Here is a 22,747-nt window from a genome sequence, read left to right as displayed (position 1 = left end):
AATATTTAGAGTTTCGATTTAAATTCTAATATTCTTAAATTATTTAGGATTGAAATTTAATTAAAATAAGGGCTGAGGACCAAATTGCAAATATTGAAGAATTGAGGGGCTAAAGTGCAATTTTGATTGAAAGTTATCTGATGTTAATTCTTTTATCAGCATGATACGTATACATGCCTTAGACAATTCAGAAGTTGAAGAACAGAGCAAGCCGAGATCTTTCGTTTCTTTTGATTTTCCGATCTTCAAATCCTTATAACTTTTGCTCCGATTATCCGATTTCGATTCCGTAAATTGTTCTGGAATCCTTACGACGAGGGCTTCGATCTCGTGTAATTTTTATGTTATGATATTTGGATTTCGAAATCAATAAAGGGCAGATATCAGATGTTTGGTTATTGATTGTTTTCTTGCATTTGTATCGCTTCTATTTTTGAAACCGGATCAAAGTTGAATGATTGAATGTTGTGGATATGACTTCTAGCATGTATATCGATGATTATAGCTGCTGATATGATGTTATGTGACTGAGTTTTATAAGATATATGCTGATATATGAATTTGAGTTACAAGTTTCGAAGTCGGGATTTACGTCGGTTACCGATTTTGAATCGCTACGCCGTTTAATCGAGTTTTTGGACTGTTTTGATATTCGATAGCTAAGCTGAAACACTTATCTTGATGATGTGAATATTATAGAATTTTATTCTTTAGTTTCAGTTGAGTTTGGAAGGCCAACGAGTCGAGACAACGACTTTGAACCGAAGAAAGTGGATTGAGGTTTGAAATGCGATTGATTGATGAATTCTTGATGGTTTTGACTCGTTTCTGAAACGATAGATTGAAATGAAGTTTGATATATGTATTTTGGTTGTATCTTTCAGATTTGAAGAGTTCAGAACCGAGATAAACGAAGGTATAATGACGACATCGCGAAGTAGGGACTTTGAAACTCAAGAACGACTAATCTTGAGTTGGCCCGCAAAAATCACATACTTGTTTATGTTTTTGATTTGATTGTGATGTTGTCGATCCATCACAGGTAGTGGATCTTTATATTCGAGTTGATATGATGCTATATTGAATTGATTCTATGCCAAGGTTGCGGTTAACCTTATTTGCGAGTCGTTTACGAACTCGTTAGATGGATATCCATGTCATGATCAGTTATGAATCTTGATGACTTTGAAGTTATATGAATCAATTCGTTTGTAAAGCGTTTACGTACTCTATTTGTTGAGTCGAGTTTGTTTAAATAGAGTCAAGATGATTTATTTAACGCTTTTTATATATTGGTTATACTGAGAATTGTTTCTCACCGGAGTTTATCCGGCTGTTGTCTTGTTTTTGTATGTGTGCATGACAACAGAAGAGGCAGGAGCTAGTCATCGACGTCATTGACAGCTGGGAGAGAGTCTAGCACGTGAGGACTCGGGTTGTAGATGATGTCTTGAACTTTAGAAGCACTAAACCTTAGTTATGTTGGTTTGGATTACATGTATGACATTTGAGATAGTTGTTGTCGTTTACGATCTTTAGCGACTTGTTTGATGTAAATAAATGCATGTATAAATGCTTATGACCTTGTTTATGAGTATATGCATGTTTTGGACTTGATATATCATGATTTGGATCGAATTTGGTGATTGGTATTGATAGTGCACGGTTTTGACAGCACAAGAACTTCTCTGCAGATTTCTGAAATTTGAAGCCCGCTCGATCCATAGAAGTTGACGGATCGAGCGAGCCCTGTATTTTGCAAAACAGATAATTTAGTTTTTTGCTCGCTCGATCCGCAGAAGTTGACGGATCGAGCGAGGCCAAATTTTGTTCCATCCGAGAGTTGAGCAATTGTGCTCGCTCGATCGGGTGTTTTTCACCGATCGAGCGAGACACTGAAATTTTAAAAAAAAAAATTTTTTTTTTTACTTGGCTCTTGGTTTATTGAATTGATGTTTAATGAATGTTAATTGTTTATTAATTGCCCTAAGATAAGATTAACAACCCGAGGTCCCCACATATAGTGAGTCTAAAGACTTAGCAAGTAATGCATACGAAAAACATGCTTAACTTGAAACTTTAAATAACTAAAAAAAAAAAAGCATAACTGAACATATCATCAAACTGTCACATAATTATTATGGGATACATGCATTTGTGGAAACCGTCGTATTGAGCACATATTTTGGAAAGGTCATCCCAGAGCTCATCCTAGGATGCCAATTCCACATTCTCTTGAGCACGTATTTTGGAGTGGTCATCCCTGGAGCTCATCCGGAGGTGCCAGTTCCACATTCTCTTGAGCACGTATTTTGGATAGGCCCTTCCGGAGCTCATCCCAAAAGTCCAAATCCCGTCATTTTCATCTCGTATTGCTACCACAAAGTCACATACAACATCAAAATGTTTTCATGCATACTACATATCATCATAACATTCATCATATAAGTCATCGTCTCATGCTCATAACTTTCATAATAAACGTCATGCTTGCTAATAAAGATACAAAACTCATTCATGTATGTAATGCTTCACAATATTTCATGACTTGCTTAATAAACATGGCTTTCATGAAGTGATATAACATGAGGATGCATTAAGTAGTTTAACTGATCCACGTGAGTCGTTCCATCCATCCCGAACATTTAAATCTAAAACTTTTTCCAATAGAACATCTTAAAAACACATAAAATAGCTTAAAATGTCATAAACTTGAATTTCGGACTTCAAATGCGAAAATAGAAAAATTTGGACAGAACTTTTTGCGCTCGAGCGGAAGAAAATTCCCGCTCGAGCGCGGGAACCACGCAGCACAGTGCATGGGTGCGCCCTGCCTGTGCGCCCCTGCGCTCGACTGCTGCCTGCGCACGCAGGCAACGACGCAGGTGTGAACCTCGATTTTTCTTCGACTTTCTTGGTCTTTTTCGATCACAAATCAAAACTACACACTCACTCATTGAAACGTATGCTTAAGCACATGAAAAACTTCAAAAGATTCATACCAAAAGACCCAACTTTCAAAGATTTGAATCAAGACTACACAACCAATACACCTACATCAAAAATTCTAATTTTCAAACATCTAAATCCTTGAATCCCAATAAACGTTACCCAAAGACATCAGCAACATATCACGCTTCACGATTATACATCATGCTTCAAACTTTCTTCATAATTCATGCATAAAAACAACATTCCATCTAGGGTTCATATCAAAATATCTATACTCTTGAATGTCGGTTTCAAAACGTTAAAAACTTGACTGGACTCTAACGTTTGAATTTAACCTTGACTGGAGAACGATCTAGCCTTGAAAATCTGAAGAAATTGCCCTAGCCTTGGAAGCAATTGTACGTGAAACGTGGGAATGGGGGAGGGTAGGCGGCGTTCAAAAGCGAGAAAAAGAAATGGCTGAAAGATTTTAGAAGCCTGAATAGTTTGTGACTAATGGGCTTAAGAGTTGGCCCGTTAGTCTCAAACACTATATTTTAAAAAGTTCTACTTCCAAATTAAAATTGCAGTACAACTTTAAAATTACAAAACATGGAATATTTCTGCTCAAAATACTACTCTAACATTAAATATAATTTATGCATAAAACTTTGTCTTAACTCGCTCGATGGCTAGTCTCGTTCCTTCGGTTCAGTCTAAATTCCAAACCTGAAAACTTTAAAATAACTTGCAACACATTAAATTTTAGACATAACATGGCATCATAAAATTAGACATAACTAAATGTCATGAATAACGAGTTATTTGCACCAAACACCCCTGTGAAATATTGAAAATGCACACTTTTCTCCCGTGGAATTTTAATAGGCATCTTCAACCCTGACCTTTTATAAAATTAGCACACTCGCCCCTTCAAATGAGTGATTGTTGCGCACGCGCCCCTTAGCGACTGGGCAAAAATTTTGATAATTTTTTTGCATCAAATACCCCTGTGAAATATTAAAAATACATATTTCACCCCTTTAGAATATAATTTTTAAATCTATTCAACTCATAATACACAATTTTTATTAAGATCCAATAATAAATATTTAGCAAAAATTTTATGTTTTATTAAATTTTATTTTTTATTTTAAATGTATTATCATTAATTAATTATTTTCTAAAAAAATATTATTACTTTATCTTGTTATCATTATTTTAATAAACCACTTCGTATTTCCAACTTCTCCATTAAACATGCATTCATAAACAAGGATTTAAATAATTTCAAGTACCAAAATATTAAACTAAATTGATATTCAAACAAATTGCTTTTTCGATTTAAGACTATATATTATTGAAAGACTATATATTATTGAACCAAAATTTAAATTTTTCGAGAAGATACATTGCACAATTTGTAATAAATAATAAAAAATAACATGGTTATATAATTCTAAATCGAAAAATTAATATTCATGAACTTATCATTTTGGTTCAATATTTTGGTACTTTCATATATTTAAATCCTTATTTATTAATCATGTTTAATGGAGAATTTGAAAACACGAAGTGATTTGATAAAATAATGATAACTAAATAAAGTAATGATATTTTTTAGAAACAAATTAATTAAGAATTATAAATTTAAAATAAAAAATAATAATAATAAAATTAAAAATGGTTTAAAAATATTTTTTAATTGGATCTTAATAAATATTGTATATTATTATTTAATGCAAATTCTGCAATGCATTTTAAAAACTTTAGATTTTGGTTAAAAATATATATAGTCCTAAATTGAAAAGTAATATGCATGAACTTATTATTTTGGTTTAATATTTTGGTACTTTTATGTATTTAAATATCGTTTATGAATGCATTTTTAATGGAGAAGTTGGAAAGACAAAGTGAGATTAATAAAATAATGATAGCAAGATAAAGTAATAATATTTTTCAAAAAATAATTAATTAATCATAATTAATTTAAACTTAAAATAAAAGTAAAAATTAATAAAACAAAATGTGTTTGATAAATATTTTATAATTAGATTTTAATAAAAAATTTGTATTATGGGTTGAATAGATGTAAAAATTATATTCTCAGGTGGTCAAATATGCATTTTTAATATTTCACAGGGGTATTTGGTGCAAAAAAAATATCAAAATATTTTCCCAGTCGCATGAGGGGCGCGTGCGCAACAATCACTCATATGAAGGGGCGAGTGTGCTAATATTATAAAAGGTCAGGGTTGAAGATGCCTATTAAAATTTCACAGAGGAAAACTGTGCATTTTCAATATTTCACAGGGGTATTTGTTGCAAATAACTCCATGAATAACAAGCATATAATCATACAGATCATTTAAGATTATCGCGATCGAGCTAGTGGAATTTTGGACCTTACACAGACTTTGAAATTTTATCTCCTCAACTTAAAATTATATTTGAAATTGCTTTTAAAATAAAAAATGTTCTAAAAATTAAACTTAAAATAACATAGAAATATTTGCTTAAATCTCGTTCGTAGGCTAGTCTCGTTTCCCACAGTCCAGAATAATCCCAACCTGAAAATATTAAAATTAATTTGCAACTGTTAAACATCATGCAAATTACATCACTTTAAATTATTTAACACCATATTTAAACATATATTTTAACACCTAAAATCTCAACTTTAGAACATAAAATCTCATGCAAATAAATAGTACGAAAAACCTTTTAAACAAAATCTTTTAAATCATGAATAAATTACATAAAAGCATTTAATCAAACATAACTTTTAAATCATAAATGAATAAAATAAAATCAATTAAATTTCATTTAAAATCCCTTTAATACTCGGGAGTGGATTTATGGATTTTTCGGGCATTACAATATCACTCTCTGCGTACTAAGGTAGTGTTTGAGAGTTCTAGGAAGCACTACTCAACTTTTCCTTAACAAAATTTTTGAAACTTTGTTAAGGAAAAGCTGAGAAGTGCTTCCTAGAAGCTCTCTCAAACACTGTCTAAAAGTCTTAACTAGACTAATAGCTACTCACTGAAGATAATCAGAGTCTAGCATTATACATGCATCCGTCGTTAGCCATTTGATGGTGATGGCCCAAACTCTAGGCACAACTCCGCTACGATCCCGGTAGCACCTCGCTATCGACTGGCCTCTGAAACAACGCCTAGAAACCATCAAAACCATCTAGGAACGAGAGATAAGAGGGAAATGAGTATTTGAAAATGAATATTTCGGCCCCTATTTATAGGCAACGATCGGAACTTCCGATTCCTTGTTCGGAGCTTCCGAATGCACATCGAAACTTCCGATCTCCCAATCGGATCTTCCGATCTCTAGCCACCAAATGTGTGTCATTTGATTGGACAACTCCCTGCTGCTAGCAGAGTTCGGACCTTCCAAACTCCCTCGAGTCAAATCACCGATCAAAACTCATACCCTATCTGATTGTGTAGGGTTCGGACTTTCCGATCTACAGTGCGGAACTTCCGAACTTCTCGGTGCATCCGATCTTGAACCTTGCCATCCGAACATTTTCGGAGCTTCCGAACTGCTCTTCAAAGCTTCCGAATTTTCCCAATACTTGGGTCCCTCTGGACCATTTCTGATTATTTTGAAACCAATTTTTTCAACTCTATAAACTCAAACTAGACCTGGCCACGGACCGGGTCTGGGTCCGGGTCGGCAATAGGCCGACCCTTAACCGGCCCGCCCGTGGCCGGTTCCGGTTCGGGTCCGGTTTCGGGTCCGGTTAACCGGCGGTTCCGGGTCCGGTTCGACCCTTGTTTTTTTTTTAAAAAATAAAAATAAAAAACTTGTAAAATTGAACTTTAAAAACTCTATCAAATATTTCATTATCTCAATAAAAAGCTAATACATATATTAAATTAAAATATATTATATTTCAATTTTTAACATATTATAATATTACATTTATTCAATAAAAAATATATAGCATTTCAACTTTCAACATTGTATATTAAAAACTCTATATAGTTCAATAAAAAATATATATATTTATTAAATAAAAAATATATTGCATTTCAACTTTTCAGAATTTATATTAAAAATTATATATATCAACAAAAAATTTATTATATTTATTCAATAAATATATATATTATATTTCAACATCTTATATTAAAAACTCTATTTATCTCAATTAAAAACTCTATTTATTTCAATAAAAAATATATTACATTTAAACTTTAAACATCTTATATAAAAAAACAAATTATTACATTTAATTATATTCAATCACAAAATATTAACAAATTAACACTTGGCCTAGTGGCAAGAATGAAGACCCAAAATCATTTGGTTTTGGGTTCAAATCTCACCCATGTATGAATATCAAATATATATTATTTAAAATAAAATTAAAATATTATTTTAAAAAAGTAAATCCGCTGGGTCAACCCGGCGAACCCGGAGGGTCGGACCCGCTCGGTTGAACCAGCCAACCCTCCGGGTCGGCGGTTTTCCAAAGGGAAAACCGGGACCGGACCGCCTAGTGGCCGGTCCGGTCCCGGTTCCGGGTTGGACCCGTTGAACCGGTTAACCGGCCCGTTGACCACGGGCCGGTTCCGGTCCGAGTTCGGGTCCAACCCGGCCCTTGGCCAGGTCTAACTCAAACAAGAATCTCTTGACCATGTTTTGATCAATTAAATATTATTAAGCAGTTGATTAGCTTAATTAGAAAATCGGGCTACTACATTTTTTCGTTAGGCTTCTAGTAATTTTACTCTGAATTTTGGCTTCAGCCGATTAATCAGATACCGACGAGGATTTTGTTAAGAACTGATGTGGTTAAATTCCAATGAGCCAACTTCCAATTGTACCAGGGTGTAAAGTTGGATATCGGCGCGATCTCAGGATAAAGCATCTTGAAGTTTTGAACAAGATATCATGTTCAAATCCGTATATGTTGAAAGATTTTGGCTTTTAGTTTATCGATTGGTTCGTTCAAACAGGAATTTTCACGTAACAGTGTGGAGGTTACGTAACTAATAATTTCAATACCCAATTAAAGCCTAATATGTTACTGGAAGTATACTATGCTAAAACCTTATTAGTATAAATAGGTCAAGAGGCTCGAGTAATGCGGAATGAAATTTAGTACATTCCAGATATATTGGGCTATTGGCTACAATAATTGAGATATATAACCTTGTCACCGAGAAATTTCATAATTAATTTCAAATCAATCTTGATCTGCTAGCTTGAGATTATGTGTCTTGCTGTAGATGTGAAATAAAGCAGTCAGGTTGACTTGATCACAGATGAAGGCTTAGCTTTTCATGCCTAACATATGTTTGATGTGACCAACTTATATGTTTTAATTGGATTTTCTTTTAAAACATCCCATTAAAAAATAAAATCAAGATATTTGTTTTGAAAACATGTCTATGTTGAATGTAAGTAAATTTCACAAACTGTGAAAAAAAAAAAATTTAGTTTCTCAATAATAGTTAAATCTAAGAAGCGACAAAAGGAATCATTTGCATGACCGTGAAATCAAAATTCAACGGCTAATAGAACAATAACCGGTTGATTTAACAAATAAACACCTATTCGCTTGTCAATTTAAGCAAAGCATGCATATAGATTAGGGATGTAAATACTAATGTCCTTTCGCCATTTTCCTTCATATTGTTATTTGTCAAGAGGTAATGACAATCTTCTATTCATTATCATTAATCCTTCATATAATGTGGCACACACTCAAATAGAAGATATTGATACAAAATAAAAAACAATAAATACAAAATTTATCTGTAGACATTTTATCAAGAGTCAATTATGAATAAATCCCCAAATCCAAACCTTTCTTTCTCCCAACTCCCTCCCTTAAAGATTCTTTCTTTGCACTCCCTAAGGACCACAAAACTTGATTATTTTAATATTTAATTCTTGTACTCAATATGGGTTATTTTGTGCTTAGATCTGAAGGTTTTATACTTATATCTAAAGATCTCTGTGCTTATATCTCATGTTTTAATGCTTATTTTGGAACAAAGAATTATGTGTTAAAAATGGTATCAGAGCTTTAGGTTAAATATTCAGACTTAATATTATTCGTTAAATCATTCTTTTCTTTGTTGAGGAGAAGATTTTTTACAAAAGATGACTTCAAACGAAGGTTTGAATCAAAAGGATTTTATTTATATGAAATCCTATAAACAAGTTAATCTGTTCACAATAGATTACTTACGACAGAAAGATGATTTCTAACTCTCAATTTTTAGAAATTACCCCAGATTCCTCTAAACTCTCCGGAGATCTTAGAGAAATTCAAAAGACGGTACAATATTACAGCAATCAGCTGTATGAAATACCTCGGCAGATTGAAGGAATCCTTAAGAAACAAGAAGAAATTCTTGTAACCCTAAAGGATCTTCAAACTAAAATCACAAATCTAGAACAAACTTCAGGTTCTAGAAAAGGAAATACAGGAGGAAGGTTACCACTCTCGTTTGGTGCCGAACCATTGTTACATCAGAAAGGTAAAACTAAAATGGTTCAAAAACCTTTAACTGATGATGAAAGGATGATTAATCTTATAAAAGCAGTATCAGAGAAAAACACTATCTGATGACTATTTTAGAGAGATTAAATCTCGAGGATCTACAAGATCTCGCGGATTCTTTTGCGAATCTCAAAGTAGTAGATCTAAAAATGAACTCCCCTGAGGGTGAACAACCCATAGGGAATCCCCCAAGATATGCGGTTAAAACAGAAGAACCACATAGTGAGTTTCAGGTTGGAGAAAATTCACATCCAGCAGGAACCAGATCAAGAAGGAGTAAAATCCCACTCCATCAAACTCCTTACGAAAAAACTGTTTTAGATCCAATACATCCTTATGGGGTTATGTTAAACCTTGATGTTTTGGACTTCAAAAATAGAGAAGATCTTATAGATGATTGGACGTCAGCTATGAGAATTTCAGCAGGGACATTAGATCTCAATAAAAAAGGATTCATTAAACTTCTAGAAATGAGTCTAATGGGATCTATCAAGATTGCTTGGGAGATGACTATGCCAGATACAAAGGAATCAATCTTAGCAGGAGAATCCCTCAGCGAAATTGGAGAAACAATGGCCACCCTATTTAAAGCACAATTCATAGGGGTAGACTATTTCAACAATCAAGATACAGAGAAAAAAAGAAGATGTACTCAAGCTCTGTATAGCCTCGAGTTACATGATATCTGTTTAGTTGATGAATACATTATGTTATTCACTAAATACAGATGGAATTCAGGAGTCGAGGAAAATGTAGCTATTCAGCTATTTTTCGCAAAAATGCCAAGTCCCTGGAGAGAAATGCTGATTAAAGAATACGTTCCAGGTCATCTTGACACTTTGGCAAAACGCGCGTCCTTTTTGAAAGGAAAATTGGCAGAATGGTGCCATATGGCAGCATTACAGAAGAACTACAAGAAAATAAGGGGTATAAATAAACGTACACCTTTATGTTGTAAAGATAATGATCTTCCAACGATCATTGGAAACAGATCACAGGGATTTAAAAGGAAGAAATTCAGAAGTAATCCCTACAATAAAAGAATGAGAAGCTCTTGGAAACCAAGAACATTTTGGTCCAAACAAAAGGCCAGATCTTATAGGTCAGGAAGAAGAAGTGGACCTACAAGAACATCCCCAGTAACAAGCTCATCACAAAGCAGGGGAAGAACACCATCAAGAAGAACTTTCAGAAGAACTCATACAAGAGCAAGTGAAAGTTTCAAGGATTGCAACTGCTGGACATGTGGAGCAAGAGGACATATATCTACAAATTGTCCAGAAAACGAGAAAAAAGGAGTTAAACTCTTTGAAGCAACACCAGATATGGATGATGCGGTCTTCTTTCAAGATCTAGTCCAAGTATATCAATTTGAGGATATCCCCTCAGATGAAAGCATATACGAAGAAGAGATATTGTTTAGTCAAGAAGATTCTGAGGATGGATCAGAATCAGAATCAGAATAAAGAAGAAGTGTTTCGGCATGAAACACATGAAAGTTTGGCTGAATTCTTTAGCCAAACCACGATATCTCATAATATGGTCCAAAGGATTATGAGAGAAAATCCAACATTACAAAAGTACCAGGGATTTTCGGCAGGACAAGTAGAAAGAGTCTTAGGCAACCTAGGGCTTAGACAAAGAAGACATAATTTGATTTACAAAGTATCTAGAAGGGAAATGGCAATCCCCATGGAGTTAACAAGTAATCAAATAGAGATGCAGTTAATTCCTTTTGAAGAAATAAGAGAGGAATTGCAAAAGTTGAAAGGTGAGGTAGCAAGGACGATGTCTTGGATTCATATTGGAGCAATCCAAATAATGATCAAGGCAACTTTTAAAGAAGGAATAGATTCACCCATAGATATCGTAGTATGCGATAAAAGAATAGGAAATATTCAAGATGCTGTCCTGGGTACTATCTCAGGAAATCTTTGTGCAGGAAAAATTGTAGGAGTTATCTATCCAAGAATAGCCTACAATTTAGCTGACAGGGACTTTAGTCGAGCCTTGATGTTGCATCAAAACTTCAAGGAAAAGAGACTAATGAAGGAAGGTAATAGACCATATTTTATTACATATCAAATTTCATATGCTCTTTCTAATACTCATCATTCTGAATTATTTATTAGAAATGAGTTCATTGAAATTCCAGAGATCTTTGGGAAAGTTGCTTATGCAATATACCCAGAAAGAATCGAGTTTCCTTTAATTCAGGAAACAGACATTCAAATCCAAGACAGACCGGTTTTATACAGAGACCTTAAAATAGAACCTCGAAGGTTATCTTTTCAAGGAAACCGAATAACAAGTAGGAGATGGGACAAATCTCCTATTCAAGAAATTCCACCAGAAGAAAAAGAGTTTTCTATAATAGGAAAACTTAGATCTCCAGAAGGATGGAAAGAAGTGAAAATAGTATTCGATATTACAAGTCATCGGAACCAGTTCCCTTGTAACTCGATTTACTATTTGGAACAACATGAAAAAGGAACTTACCAAGGATTGATAAATATTGGAGAATTGGAAGTTCAAATATGTGGAATTCCAGGAAAAGAAGTGGATCAGCTCATTCTTGGCCTAGAGTTTCTGGAGGACCATAAACCATGGAAACGCCTTGAAAAAGGAATAGAGTTCATGGCAAAAGAAAAGACTTGGAGGATTCAATAAGAATTCTACGAAATGGAAAACCAAGAGAATTGGATAAGGGACAATCCCTTAATCAGATTCGAGAACTCTGTTTACAAACAGAGGAAGAAGCAGCTGTTGAAATTAGTAAGTCATGAACATGATTTACTAGATCGCATTGAAGAGGTAGAAAGGAGTAACCCTACTCTACCTTCTGAAGCCTTAGGAAGACTAAAGGTGAATAGTCTTAATCGGATTACTGAGTTACAACACAGTCTGTTAAAAATGGCAGGGCCATTTAGTAATCCCTTTAAAAAATGACAACAAGTCATTTCTCCATATACATTCCGATAGGGATGTTGTATGAACAATATAAGGCTGAATACTTTGCAGCTTATATTGATTTGGGAGCAGGAATTTGTACAGCAAAAAGATGAGTCTTCCCTGAAAAATGTGAAGAAGATTTGCCAAAAATTGCTGGACGAGATTTCTCTCGAAAAATTTTAATTCTTTGCAAAGGAATAAAACAAGCAGAGATCCTTATAGGAGGAGCAGGTCAGACACCTTGGTACAAGGTAAAGACACCACCAATCTATTTCCATGATACAGGAGCTGATATCCTGTTAGGAAATAACTTCTTACAAATGTTTAAGAAGTACACACAAGACAATGAGTCAAGAAGACTTATGTTCACTACAATTTGTGATCATAAAATTATCGTTCAAAGACTCAAAGTTGCTTTTTATCAACAATTGCCGATAATATTTTGCAGCCAGCGTGGTGATAAGGGACAACTTTTTCACCCAAAAATGAAAGATCCAAGAAGGTTTGGAGAAACCATGTTGAAAATACCAACAAAACAAGAACTCCAAACAGAGGATATGGAGCTTCTCAAGGTAACTCTAAATCATAGAGATATAGAGTTAGAAAATAAGGTATCCCTTGAAGATGTCAAAAAGAGGCTCAAAGAAAGTTATAATGAGCATCATTTGGCATGGTGGGATAGAAATCAACTCAAAGCCAGTCTTACTCTAAAGGAAGGCAAAGAGTATGAATTCGTCAGATATAAGCCTATCCCGATGAACATAACAGATCAAAGGGATATGAGAATGAATATCAAGGAACATTTGGACCTTGGTCTAATCAAAGAAGGAGTTTCACCATATAGTAGCCCAGGTTTTCTGGTCAGAAATCATGGTGAAATAAAAAGAGGGAAACCCAGGTTAGTTATTAACTACCAAGGTATTAATAAAATCCTGAAGTTTGACGGGTACTTCATACCTAGTAGAGAACATCTAATTAGCTGTGTACGAAATGCTAGAGTGTTCTCAAAATTTGATTGTAAGTCTGGATTCTACCAGATAAGAATGGAAGAAGGCAGTAAGAAATTCACAGCCTTCTCTACTCCACAAGGACACTATATTTGGGAAGTTATGCCTATGGGATTGGCTAATGCACCCCAGATATTTCAAAGAAAGATGGATAACCTTTTTAAAGATTATTTCAACTTTATGTTTGTTTATATTGATTATATTCTTATAGCATCAAAAAATATAGACGAACACGTTAAACACTTAGAGATTTTCTCTAAAATTTGTAAACAAGAGGGACTAGTGTTATCTGAAAAGAAAGCAGTCATAGCAACAAGGAAAATTGAATTTCTCGGTATTGAGATTGATGAAACTGGAATAATTCTACAACCCCATATTGTAGAAAAGGTAAAGAATTTTCCAGATAAACTCAAAGATGTAAAACAACTCCAGAGTTTTCTTGGAGTAGTTAATTTTGCAGGGATGTTCATTAACAATCTAGCAATGTACAGAAAGGTGTTCAGTCCTTTGTTAAAAAAGGATGCTAGGTTTATATGGACCGATGACCATACTAAAGGGGTAAACCAATTAAAAGAGATATGTAAGAATCTCCCAAAAATGGCTATACCCGTAGATGAAAATGATCTGGTATTATTTATGGATGCCAGCGACGATTGGTGGGCAGCAGTCCTTACCAAAATCACTCCAGATGGGGAAATACCATGCAGATACTGTAGCGGTCTTTTTTCAAAATCTGAGGCCATTAGATGGCATATCAACGAGAAGGAATTTTATGCGGTTAAAAGGGCTTTTGAAAAATGGCCATTATTTTTACTTGCTAAAAAATTTACTCTGAAGGTTGATAACACCCAGGTAAAAGCTTTCCTAAAGAATAAGATTGAATCTAAACCTGAGAAAGCTAGGTTATTAAGATGGCAAGCATTATGTCAAAATTATATTTTTGATATTGTTATTATTAAATCTCATGAAAATATTCTTGTAGATTTTTTAACAAGAGATGGAAGGCAGTGACGTGGATTCCATCCTGAAAATGCAAAGGCATCTCAAGGATCACCTTGGGTTGCTTCAAAACGAGTTCAACCAATTAGCCATTAATGCTGAAATGGCCGGCAGGTTACAATAAGCTGATCGGATCAAAGTATCTAATCAAATTACAGGATGTATGCAAGCTCAAACACAACTATGGGCTGCTATTCAAGGGCCAATTGTGAAGGCTATAGAGAAACCATTGGTTTCTCATAAACAAGATATACTAAAACCATTGGTTTTACAAGAACAAGAAATACAACCACCGGTTGTGAAACAAGATGTTGAGGAATCTAAAACTCAAGAAACAAGAGCTAATCTATCATCAGCCTTTGATGATCTGGATGAAGCAACAATTGATGAGGATAACTCATCAAGTCAACCCTCCGCCTCTGGGGTAAAAGAGGAAGAAATCAATCTTAGGCCCAACACTGACAAGGGCAAATCTAAGATTGATACTAATCCATCTATTATTTCTCCATTTCAGGTTTATCAACAAAAGTGGGAGAAATTGAATACAAGGAATGAAATCAACCCGAACACTTGCAGGGTTGATGTTGCAGGAATATATCCAAGGGTTTGGCTAAAAAACAATGTCAATCCTAAAGATGTAAAACTCTGATATGAATTTGGGGCTTTGGCCTCAGTTTATACAACATCACCAAGCTTTCTGGAGATATCACAGTTACCAAAATGGATTCAGGAAGCAGTCCAAGAAACATGGGCAAATAATGATCATTTGTCCAGAGGAGATGTGCTTGAGTTATATTTTTTCAGTGCAGCTCCAGAACCAACAGTGAAAGGATCACACAAACCCTTTCATTTTATCAAGCTGAGGAGACCTGATATAAACAGTCATAACTTTATCAAGGATCCTAAAACTGAAGAAATACCCTTGGTATCCACTTTCGGGGAAAATGAGATCTCAACCAGAAGGGCATGGGGTATTTGGGTCTATCTTACTAAGATGGACAAAGTCAAGTTTCCATTCAAATTTTATCAGAATTCTGTGAACGGATCGTTCCTGTTGAACACAATGACAGGAAAAACTACAGCATTTGCGGAAGAACTCTTCGAAAAGAAGAGAAATCTTTTGTGGAACAACAAGCTGCCGGGGAGTAAAGAAACTCGCCGAAAATTTTGTAACATGGCTCATATTGGACGATGGTCAGAGAATATCTGCCCAGAATGCCCAAATCAGAAGGAGCCAGAATTTGGAAAAACCTTTAGACCCCGAACGGATTGAAAGGATTTTTCCGAGACAAGCAAAGGTGGACAAGGACCACCAAAGATGCGTTTTTACAGGGGTCTACTTCAAAAGCAAAAGATGCCCCGACAACAATAAAGCAGGCATGTGAGGAGAATAAATCCAAAAGAAAGTGGCAGGCATGTGATTCTTTCACTAGTAAAAGATGCCATCAATAATGGCATAAAAAATTCAAGACAGCTGCCTCCTCCACTAGTAAAAGATGCCATCAATAATGGCATAAAGAAATACAAGACAGCTGTAAGATTCCCTGAAGTTTCTTGGTGAAACGAGTGGAACTACAGCTATAAATACAGGCATTTGAGGAAGCTGAAGACATCGATCATTCCCTTCAGTTTTCTTACGAATAAAATTGTTGTAATATTTCTCTTTCTATTGTAATAAGTTTTCGTTTATGTATTTCAAGAACGAGGCTACTATGAGTAGCTAAACAAGTTGTCTTCTCCTCTTCAAAGGAGTTGATTTATGTAATAATATTATGTCTGAATAATTTTTCTAAAGTCTCTTGTTCTTTCATGTTCATATTTTATAATTAAATTTATATACCATACGCCTTAAGGTAGAAAACGAATTAAGGCTGTGCTGGGTGTCGTTGAAGGAGCTTGTGCAGAAACCATCTATTGCGACTGCGTGGTTGGAGTGTGAGGAGCACTTCGTAAAACTCGGCAGGTATGACTCGACGACATTATGGTCAAAGAGGTATTTAAATTTGATTCACTTTACGGAAGCATGTTGGACCCTAATCTAAAGTATATAGGCTGGAAACCTTGCGCAACCAATAGTTCTTCACGACATGAACTGGTTCGATAGGTAAAACAACGCCAAAGTACAAAAAATTAGTTGAATACTTGTTTAATCAAAATTGGGGACCACTAGGGAGTGCAAACTAAAAATTTGAATGTAGGGAGTTAGGAGAAATTTATGTTTAGATTTAGGGATTTTAAAATAATTACCCCTTTTATCAATTGTGTTTAATGCCTGATATATATATTTCATGACATAATCTAATATGAAAAATAACTATACCTATTGTATAAATAGGAAACCGGTGGTGGAGTCCAACACTGCAACACCAATATAGGCTCACTTCTTGAATTTATTTTCGGTAAACTATTTTAATTTTTTGAGAGGTCTTGGTCTAGTCCTAAGAGCGACACTATCACCTTCGGTGGATTTTCTGTGCCGGAACCAGAGCCGCCCGACGGTGGAAACAAATCCTACGCTGCTTCTTTCATGTCTTCATCCCCCAGGACTCTTCGAAAAAGTTTCTTGGACGAAGAAAAGGGGCCGATGGTGATGTTCAAAAACAAACCAACGATCTTCTTTACAGAGGAGGAAACGATCGTTATGGAGAGGGCTCATCCAAATGCGCTGATTGGCAAATTTTCTGGAGGATAGCCATCGAGAGAATGGACGATCCAAGCGTTTGCAGCAGTAGGGATTTCGGGCCCTTATGTCGTAAAATTTCAGCGTCCGGGCTATCTTTTCATTGACTTTCAATTGAAGGAGGATATGGCTAGATTTTGGGGACAAGGTAGATGGTTCTTGCTGGGACATCTGCTTCATGTCTTCAAATGGTCGCCAAAATTTGATTATCAGAAGGAAAGCTCCATCGTTCTAGTTTGGGTGCGTTTTTCCAGATTTTCCTATCTCGCTATTTGAGAAGAAACATTTATGTTCGGTTGCAAATTTGGTTGGCAAGCCAATGAAAATGGACGAGTTGACATCCAAGTTGGAGCGCTTGACGTTGGCCCTTGTTTGTGTCGAAGTGGATTTGTTGAAACCATTGCATGAGAATATTTTCATCGGCCTTGGTGACAAAATTATTCAGCAGAGAGTGGTTTACGAGAGCCTTCCGATCGAAGTACTGTGCAGATTGTTGTCATGTTGGCCATGGAGTGGAGGGGTGTTTTGTGAATGGTCGTGCTCCACGGCCACCGCCGAAAGCCAAAAAACCAGAAGATTTAAGGACTGTCATCAATGAGAAGAAGGCTGCGGATGCGTCTTTGAAAGGGCAGGATTATAAAGATAACTTGGAGAGTTTGGGAAAGGAATCGGGTGGACCACATTTGGAATGGAAACATGTGGGTTCGAAAAAGGGGAAGGAGAAGATGATTGATGTCTAGACGAGAGAAGCCCTATGAATATACAGGGGTCTCCAATTTCGAATCGATTTGATCCGCTCCTTGCTGATATGGATGAAGAGAATGTTGTAGAAGAGACCCAATATGTTGATATTCAAAACCATGGTAGGGACTGGAAAGGTGGGTCAAGGGGAGTGTGGGTGATTGGTGTAACACCCGGTATTTTAAATACGTGAATTCGCATGCATAATTAGGAAATTTATTTATTTAGAATTTTAGATTATGGGTTAAATAATTATGTGGAATTATTTGTGCATGATTTAATTTATTTTTAAGCATTTAACCCATAATTGATGATTTTATGATTTTTAGTATTTAATTGTTTTTGATCGCGTAGACGGGACCGTGGACGGATGAAATGACAGCTTTCTATCCAAATTATTTTATGAGTCTTTTTAGAGCCCAAAAATATTATTTTGAGTTTTATTTCCTCAATATTTTTAGTATTTAATTTTGTATAATTTTAGGAGTCCGTTTTTATTCAAAATAAGCCAAAATAATGACTTTTTAGTATTTTTAAAATTCCCTTAATTTTTAATTTCGGGATTTATGTTTGATAGTAGATTATTTTGTATTTTTAAGAGTTTAAAATTTTACATTTTATGTATATTACTAATCTAATTAAATGATATTATCTATCTAACTAATTTTAATTATTTTAAAAACCAAAACTTAACCTAATCTACCCAACCCCTCACCCGATTACCCTCACTCAACCGACACACCCATCCTCCATCATCTTCTTCATCGAGCCATCAGCCAAGGAGGAATCCATAGCCAACTTTTGAAGGTTTTGTCTAGTTTTCGTCCGATCGTCGTCCCGGAGCTCGTAAACGCATCCATCTTCGTCGATTTAATTATCAAGGCATGATTCTTTCTCTTTTTTTCGTACATATCAGTGTTTATGTGTGTGTGTGCGTGAGCATCAGATTTATCCAACAATTTTCAGAAAAACGAGATCAGTGTTGGTTTTATGCGTGTGTTCTTGCGTTTCTTGATCATATTCATGTTTTTCTTAACCATGATTCGTACCACTGCTGTTCAAGGGGATTTAGGATGCGTGAGGGAGGCCTAGACTCGAATGGCTCGAGTGGCTCGAGCCAAACGAGCCCAGGAAGCCAGCTGATGCGGATCGGCCCTTTGTGTGCACAGATTAGGGTTACGGAGAAAGGTGTTCGGCTAAGGGGGCTAGGGCTGCATGGGGCTAGGGTTAGGGCCGGGTTAGGACCGCCCAGACGTGGGCTACATCTGGGCGGTGACGCTCCGGCCAGAGGCGGCCGGAGCAGGCCGGCAGCAGCCATGGAGTGGCTGCTGCTCACGGCCGAGAGCAGCTGGGAAAGGGGGTTACGGGTTTTGGGTTAGGGGTGGTTCCCGGGTCGGGTCGTTTGGTCCGGGTCAAGTCCGTGGGTCATGGGTTATGTTCGTTGGGTCCGGGTCCGGGTCAAGTTAGTCGGGCTCGGGTATTTTTATTTTTAAGTTTAATTAAGTGTTTAATGGGCCTAATTAAATCTCAAAATTTATTTGGGCCCATTTAATTTCTTTGGGTTAAATTTAATTATTTTTGGGCTTAATTAAATTAATTTAAGTTAATCCCTTAATATTGGGCCAGTCTTTGGGCTTTTGGGCACATTGGGCCAGAATCGGTTGTTATTGGGCCAGGAATGTTTTGATGGGCTTTAATTAATTAATTGGGCTTAGAAATGTAATATTGGGCTTAAGTATGTTAATGGGCCAGTCTCAGTGTTAATGGGCCAGATTTAAGTAAATGGGCTTGAGTGTTAGGGCCAGCAGTCAGTACAATCCAGGATAAATTTGCATGTGTCCTGAATATATATTTAATTATTTTTATGCATTGAAGTTATTTTTTTTATATTTTTATATGTTAGTATGAAATTAAATTAAATATATATGAAGGACACACATTTTATTTAAGTGCATGCATTCATGAAATAATTTTATACATGATTTAATGTTTAAGGTTGAGCAAAAGAAAATATTTTATGTTGGAAGTTGAAGTAGTGTGACAATTTGAGGGGGATTCGTCCCCATATGTGAACTATTGAAGGGCAGTTTACTGCCAATTTAAGAGGTGATTCGTCACCGCCACGTACGTTGGTTTCCACGCTGATCAGTATTTGATGTATGATTTAAGGTTACACTATGGATACAACCATGCGATGTTAGAAAATATTTTGCTCAACAATGTTTATGTATTATGTATGATTATGATATTTAAGTTAATTTATGTTATGTTATGTCATGATATTATTTTAAGCATGCTCATTCATGTATATGTTATGTATTAGTATTAAAGTGATTTAAATTATTTTAAACCCTTGTTATGTTAGCATGTTGGGCCTCTAGGCTCACTACACTGGTATGGTGCAGGTGAGTACGTGGAGGAGGATGTAGCTCCTACCGGCGGCGAGGACATATGAGCAGACTGGCAGTGATCCCCCGTGACCGTTGTCTGAGTCTTTATGCATGTCTCGAATTTTTAGCATGTTACATTTTAATTATTTTCAGTGGTTGTGATTTGGGATATTTTATTTTGAGTAATTTTCAGTGCATGCAAAACTTTAATTTATTTCACTTTTGTCAGTATTTTATTTAACGCATGACTCAGATATTTATATTATGAAATGTTAAGTTTTCGAGTTGTTGCATTATTTTTATTCAAGTTATTTATCTTTAAATCTATTTATTCTATGCATATATGTATGGGCATGTATGTACATATTTTTACTTAGAAAAAAAAAATTCCGCATATTTATTTATTAATTATAGAGTTAGGGTCGTTTCAGTTGGTATCAAAGCACGGTTCTTGGAGGGGTCATTACTGCTATGCGAGCTCAGAAATCCACGCTACCGGTCTGTAAGTTTTAAGTGTTTATAGTATGATTTATTTTTAAGGATTTAAGTTAGCATTAATTTTAAACCACTTAGTTATGCATGGCGATTTACGTAAAGAAATATGTGGTGGTGCAGAATGCCTCCCAGACCGATGAACAGACGTGGGGGATCTCCACCTACACCTCCACCTCCACCTCCGCAGAACCCACTTGCAGCATTGGAGCCGGCCAATGCTACTTTGATGGCAGGAGTTACTGCTCTGTTAGAGCAGCAGGCTTCACGTCTCAGAATGTCCCATGAGGAGGACATAGCTGAGCGGTTCCAGAAGAATGGGCCGAAGGAGTTCCTTGGTACCACCGATCCATTGGTGGCTGAGGGGTGGATTCATTCTTTGGAGTCCATCTTTGCATATATGGGGATCACAGATGCGGACAGGGTGAACTGTGCGACGTATATGTTGAGGGGAGACGCAGCTCTTTGGTGGGAGGGTGCTGCCAGGGGAGTACACCTCCCTACACTGTCTTGGGCGGAGTTCAGGCGTGTCTTCTACGCCAAGTATTTAACGGAGGATGTGAGGAGTCGCATGATCCGGGAGTTTATGAGTCTCCGGCAGGGGGACAGGTCAGTGGTGGAGTACGTGAGCCAGTTCGAGAGGGGCTGTCATTTTGTGCCTCTGATTGCAGACAGTCCACCGGAGAAGATGAGGCAGTTTGTGGAGGGACTGAGAGCGGATATTAAGCACGACGTACGTATGATGGACGTCGCTACATATGATGCGGCAGTTAGTAGAGCACTGAGGTCAGAGGAGGGTAGGAGAGAGATGCAGCGAGAGCAGCAGGGGAAGAGACAGATTCAGTCGGGGTATCAGCGACCATCTTCGCAGCCTCCTGCAAAGAAGCAGTTTACTGGGCCGGCTAAGGGCTCGAATCCGCAACAGAGGCCACAGCAGCAGAGGGGCGGGGCCCCTAATGCTATAGGTTTTCCTACTTGCCCAAAGTGTCAGAAGATGCATTCGGGACCTTGTCTGTTGGGAGCAGGAGTTTGTTACCACTGCAGAGAGTCAGGGCATCAGATAGCTAACTGCCCGAGGAAGAAGAACACGGCTGGTAGAGTGTTCGTCATGCAGGCGGAGGAGGCAGACCCAGACACCACCTTGATCACCGGTATATCTTGTTCCTAGAATTTTATAATTTTCCCTTTAGTTAAGAATCTCGTTTTCTTGCGAAATTGTTGTTATTTGGGTTATCTATCTGCATGTTAGAATAAGAAGCATGTTTTACTTTTGATTAGAATTAAGGGTTATTAGTGTCTTGTTGGGGGAAAGTTTAGTAGTGGCATGAAATTGTTGGGATTATTCTGCGTGCAGGGAGAATTCTAGTTGGAGGTAACTCCACGTTTGCGTTGCTAGATTCAGGGGCTACGCATTCGTTTATCTCCCTAGAGTTCATCAGACGGATAGGCATCACACCGGAGATTGCCAACAGTGGTTATGATGTCACTATGCCGTCAGGACAGATTATTACTACCTCTAGTGTCATCCGAGAGCTCGAGTTAGAGCTACAGGGACACTCCATTCGCGCAGATGTAGTGGTTTTGCCGTTAAGCGGCTTTGATTTGATATTGGGTATGGACTGGTTGACAGTCAATGGAGCTTCGATTGATTTTCGTCGGAGGTCAGTGTCAGTGAAACCGTCAGGAGGCGACCCGTTTACTTTCCATGCATCTCAGAGGAGTGATTTTTCTCAGGTGATATCTCTTATTCAGGCGAGGAAGTTGTTGAGACGAGGTTGCCAGGGGTTTCTAGCGAGTATTGTCACGGCCTCAGAACCATCTAGCAGATCATTATCAGAGATAGAGGTGGTTCGTGACTTTCCAGATGTCTTTCCGGAGGATGTTGCAGGAATTCCACCAGTGAGAGATATGGAGTTCAGCATTTACTTAGTTCCAGACACCGTGCCTATCTCTAAGGCACCATACAGACTTGCTCCTACCGAGATGAAAGAGTTGAAGGAGCAGATACAGGAAT

This window comes from Henckelia pumila, chromosome 1 (assembly GCF_033568475.1).
Source record: "Henckelia pumila isolate YLH828 chromosome 1, ASM3356847v2, whole genome shotgun sequence".
Classification (NCBI taxonomy): Eukaryota; Viridiplantae; Streptophyta; class Magnoliopsida; order Lamiales; family Gesneriaceae; genus Henckelia; species Henckelia pumila.
Note: the sequence above shows the minus strand (reverse complement) of the source record.